The sequence below is a fragment of the Lytechinus pictus genome, chromosome 9, assembly GCF_037042905.1.
Source record: "Lytechinus pictus isolate F3 Inbred chromosome 9, Lp3.0, whole genome shotgun sequence".
In the NCBI taxonomy this organism is placed as follows: Eukaryota; Metazoa; Echinodermata; class Echinoidea; order Temnopleuroida; family Toxopneustidae; genus Lytechinus; species Lytechinus pictus.
The window spans coordinates 6,799,456-6,805,304 of NC_087253.1; the positions used below are offsets into that span (position 1 = coordinate 6,799,456).

Here is a 5,849-nt window from a genome sequence, read left to right on the forward strand (position 1 = left end):
AAAAGAAGCAAATCGTTTTTGGGAGGTGGTGTTTGTTGTAAGATATCATAGAATATGAGTATATAGCCCATAATAATAAAAACACACAAATTTACTTTAACTAGAAACAATAATTTGAAATACCACCCAGTGAGATATGTTTATTGAAATTTAATTGAGTGTTTTCATTGTTGCAATTAAAATGATTGTGAAACGCTTTGGCGTTCCATATTCAAGTGGATCACAAATGCGTTTGTGGCTTGGTGAGGCATGTAGATTTATACTAAAAAAATCAGTACGCTTGATTTAAAGTTCATTACGTTGGGTTTGGAAAAGTAGAATGAAATGAATAAGATCGAGCTCGACGATGCGATGATGGGGTTTTCCCCTTTTTTATTCTGGATTTTTTTTTAAATAGGCATTCAAAGATACGGATTTGTACTTACTCTTCATATACATGCATGGAATTTTTGATAGAGCGTGAAATTAAGGGTAAAGATTTATGTGAAGAATAATGATCGAATACTGACATTTACAAGAGATTGCGAGTTTCTTTGCAAAAGCTTGCCATTTTCTTTGCAAAAGCTTGAAAAGCAAAATCTAAAATAGGTGAATAGAAGGTGACATTTTTATTTTTCTTACGGCGTGGTATTGATAACAACGGCTGGCTCTATACTGCTCCCCCCCCCCAAAAAAAAAAAGAGAAGAGAACAAAGGAGAACAAGGGTAAAGGAGAGAAAAAAGAGGAAGAGTAATTATACTGAGGGAGGTTTGGACTAGCCACGTAGCAATGAATGTCTCTGTTATCAGTGACGTAATGAGTACAGAATTCTAAGGATTCCAGAAATGAGGTATGGGGCGAAATTCTATAGCTGCTCTCGGGCGAAGCAAGCGAGCAATAATTTCCACCTTTTCAATACAATACAAGAATCTATTTTCGTGAAAGATTGTGATATTATAATATTTTTAATTTCCTTTTCTTTCTTTTTCTGCATGCATTTTTCTTGGTTAGGAAGCTTTTGGGGGGCAAGGCCCGTAGCCCCCCCCCCCCTCCCCCATCGTTTTGCCAGTGCCTGTTAATTAGTTGACATAATTAAGTCCATTTTGGTTGTTTACTAACTCGAATCAAAATAAACTGTCGCCCCTAAAATTCCTCTGTAGGGCCATGCATTATGGTTCAAGGCATGGCCACACAGAGAAATTTTTCCTGTTGGGGGCGGGGGGAAATTGCAATGAATTTTTGACAATTTATTGCATTTTCTTCGTTTTGGGGGATTTGTGGGGGCGGCCGCGTACCCTAGCAAACACTGCGTACAGTCATGATTCAGGGGCTAAGTAATGGCCTCGTTACTGTGAGGCCCCAGGATAAAAATCGTGTCGATTAGCTATATAAGTGCCCTTTTGTGAGGCATTAATCCTCATTACTGTCAATTATGATTTAAGGACGTAGGTTCCCTAGCTGATTAGCATAGTAGCACACATATGATTTAGCAGTCACGCAAAAGAAACACTCGCAAATCAATATTCAATAAAATCTGAGAATGTATGCCATTATCTAGATCTATTAGAAATAAATAATTTTTTTAAATCCTTCCCTAAACTGGGGTAAAAATAATTATTCCACCATTATGACCAACAGTGTACCTTGACATTGCAGTATGATTGATGAATAAATATTTTTTTCATTATTTTTTTTCTTCCATATCAGCAACAGACCATACATACTCGGCAGATTGTGCTCAATCCAGACAAAGCAAACATGGCTCACAATTTTGAACTGCTGTGCCGTCTTGCAAGAGAGTGAGGTATGTCTTATCAATTCATATTAAAAAAAAATTAAATGTCATTAAAATGGCCTTTTTTAATAAAATATTATTTCTGGGATTTGAATTCATCATGTAATTGTAAATGTATCATGTGACATGTATGTTACTTTTTCATTCTTGTCATAGTAATTGACAAAAAAGAAGAGGGGGGGGACCTTGCTTGTGTGTTATTAACATATATATTTGTCTACTGGTCACTTTGACACTAGGCTTGTTGATCTCCAATTAATCCTGACATTTTGTTGAATATTTATTTAAAAGAGAGAAAGAAAGCATTGTCAGTCTGATGAATGCCGGGGGGGGGGTAGAAAAAAAGGTTTAATGAGACTTTGATGAAGATTCATGAAAATATGTTATTCGAAAGTCACTCGCAAGCAATAACCTCTATTTGTGTAAACAAAGTTCCATAAAATTAGTGCCTTGCCTTCATTATTAAAGCCAATTGAAAGTGATTCAGTAAATCAGTTTTCATAGAAGCATCTCTATGACGTGCGTGGTTTGATCAATGATGATGATCAGCAACAATTGGCAGGTTTTTCTTCTTCACCTTTACAAGTAGGTAAATAGAAAAGCTACTCATGTCAATTAGAATTTTTATCCTATCTTTTTTTAAGGATTTCTGTATAATCTTTCACATTCTGTTCCTCATTTTAAACACTTTTGAATTAAATGAAATTCAAAGAGTAAATTGCCCATTCATGGTGACTCTTAAACACAATCTTTCAACTTCCATGCAGATTCAGCAACACATAGAAAGACCACAGCATGGATTAAGAGACAGGAAGAATCCATTTGAATACTACGAGGATGAACCTCTCAGAGTGGGGTACCAACAGAGAGAACCACACATTGCCTGTCATGTTACAGGTTTTGACAGGACTTTCTTTTATGTCATTGGTGAGTTTTCATGTGCGAACTATAAAGCAGAGGGTAATTGGGGGGGGGGGGTCAAATTATGTTCTATGAAAGTGATTTTCCAGGCCAAAAATGATGAGATTTTGATAAAGAACAATTCGACTAGCAAAAACCATCAATATTGGATGGAGAATTATGAATTGATTCAGTTTTAAAGTTTTACATAACTTGGGGGAAACAGTTCTGTGTATCTCATATGCAATATTCATATCCCCACTTGTTCTCTAGTGATCTGAAATTATAATCATTAATTTTTTCTTCCAGGAATGTAAAAATGGGGTTGACTGCTGATTATATAATTAAGATAGTTATTGCAAGTTCAGAATAATGTAAGGATCAAGGATTGGAAGTATCTAGTCATGAAAATTAAGTTTTATGTTTTGCTTAGCATGCAGATTTTCCATTGAGTAATTGTCGCCAGAGCAAATATCATGGAACCCTTGTACATTCATGTGTGGAAAATGTGTGGATGTGACATCATCAGGCTATTTCTTGCATATTCATGAAAACATGCACATGTTTTACAGAAATAATTAATGCAAAACCTAATATTCATTATTAATCATCCAAAGTGTATGATTTTTGTTTCTGCTTTCAGCCAGGAGTACTAGTAACCCCTTACAGGGGAGGGGGAGTGTTGGGGGTATTTCACAGAAAGGTTTTTGTCGGAATGAAACACGTAACCCTTTGGGTTGGAAATAGGTGGGGATTTTATTTTTCTCTCATTTTTTACAATGTAGCAACATTTTTTAATACAAAATGTCATATTCAAGTGGGAAATTATCATGAAGGATGATTTATAACCACTCAAAAAGAAATATTGGTATGTCATTTCAGCTAGAGAGATATTCTCCATTTTGCATGGATTGTTATTGCAGTAGAGTTTTTTTTTAATGAATTGAAGAAAAATCTCTTTAAGCAGTTCCAGTGCATCATAAACATCAGGTCATAACAGAAGCACAATGTTTGCAAACGTAAATGGTAAAGTATCAATTGGCTTTCATATCAATAAACCAATTACATAACATCACTTATCATTCGATAACTAAAGGTACCTTTTAGAAGATGCAAGCAGACGAAGCAACTATATCACAGTCATCCGTGTGCAGAATCATCAAAGATTTTTCTGAGGCAATAGCAAGGAGTAACAGTGAATAAAGTTTCCAATGACGAGAAATTCAAACCACCCAGTGACAATTTGATGATTGCTACAGGTTTCCAAGAGTCATAGGTGCTATCGATTGGGGCCAAGTCTACATCAGGAGTCCTGATGGGGAACAAGCCCTGTACTTAGCAGGAAGAAAAGGTCTTCTGTAAATGTATAGGTTGGTATACTCACTCAGTTTTCAATGTGATATTCTCTGTATTCAACACCTACTAGAGGTATGTGATAATGAAGAAAAAATATATTGGCCCCTACTACATGTCTTTTACTGTCTTTTATCAAGTTTCAATGTTGTTGGTCAAATTTTTTTCTAATTTTATACTCTTAATATGTGAAATAAGACAATTTCAAAGATTTCACTGAAGAAAAAAAATATAGATAATCTGCTAACTTTCCTATTGCAGGAGAAATGAAAAATAGAAAATATGCATTTTGCTTATTCAGGTAAAGGATGTATTAATTGCTTGATCAACGAAGATATATTTCCAGAAAGAATACCGAAGAGCAAATTTTCTAATATTCATTTTGTTTTGATCCTTATTGCAGGTATCCGTTGCTCCTCTCTTTGATGAATTCCTGCCTGCATTCTGTTGTCAATAGAAAAGGACGGTGTGCTACGGGTATTAAGCATTCCATTGGATTATCTGTGCATGAAAGTGGACACTTGTGATAAAAATATGGTAGCTTGGTTGATAGGATGTATTCATGCATTCCGATTTATCATTAGTGATCAAATGACCATCTTGCTTCTTAAATCCCAAAATCACAACATTTTTCTTGTTTGACAAAAGGTTTGGGACGTGAATTCCAGGATATAAATGACACACATGATGGGCTAATGTATAAGCAGGGACACGAGAGGTATAAGCAACATTTTTTTTGCTTAATTAAGTTTGGCATGAGATGGACTTGGTCTTTTTTATGATTCAAGTCGATTTTATACCAAGTTTGTTTTAATCAACAATCAATGTTTGAAGCCTCATGATTTCAATTTTAAAACCTCTTTGTTAATTAAACAGTCATTTTTCTTAGCATATGCAGCTTCTTAATTTATCAAATTTAAATTATAAAATGTCATTTTTGCTGAATATCCTTTTTTCCACCTATTTTCATAGACCCTAAGATACATTTCTGTAGTAAGCACTATAAATACATTGCAAGCTATTATCATTTGTTTGATATTACTATTTTATAGAATCATCCTTTAATTTCTTTCAGAAATATATTTGACAAATTACTTGTGATATTCATGCTTTAGCTGTAGAGTTTAAAATCTTCATTAAACTTTTTTTAATCCATTGTTTATCTATTTTTATTCCGAGTTTCTGATGCATTGTTAAGAAAACGTAAACAGTCTATTCAATCTTCGTATCATTATGTAAAGAATATCAATCTACCTTAAAAAGTAATGCACTAAATAAACTGCTCTGTCTACTACACATGTACATATAAGTTTTGATTTTAAAGGTCAAGTCCTCCCCAGAAAAAATTCGATTTGAATTAATAGAAAAAAATCAACCGAGCATAATGCTGAAAATTTCATCAAAATCGGTTGTAAAATAGGAACGTTATGACATTTTTAGATTTGGCTTATTTTTCACAACACAGTTATATGCACAGATCAGTGACATGCAAATGAGACAGTCAATGACGTCCTTCACTATTTCTTTTGTTTTTGTTGCTTGAATTGTACAATATTTCATTTTTTACAGATTTGACATTGAGGTCCAACTTGATTAAACCAAAATTATAGTATTAAAATAATGCAAATCCCACATGTTCGGGGGGGGGGGGGGGACTAATCTTGGTTTCACTTGACAATGAAGAGAAAATTTGAATATTTCATCTAGTAGAATAAAAAGAAATAGTTTGCATGCCGACTGGGATGTACATATAAGTGTGTGGTCAAGCGAAACTTTAAAAATGTCATAATTTAATATCTTTACATCAGATTTTGATGAAAT

The 5,849-nt window shown here is 34.0% G+C and overlaps 1 long non-coding RNA gene across 1 annotated transcript; it reads left to right on the forward strand.

Moving 5' to 3' along the window:
• Positions 1-1,623: 1,623 nt before the first annotated feature.
• LOC129269863 (uncharacterized) lies at positions 1,624-3,960 on the forward strand. The gene is made up of 3 exons (XR_010294591.1): positions 1,624-1,784; positions 2,543-2,702; positions 3,772-3,960. It is a non-coding gene; the product is annotated as an uncharacterized LOC129269863 (long non-coding RNA).
• Positions 3,961-5,849: the final 1,889 nt, after the last annotated feature.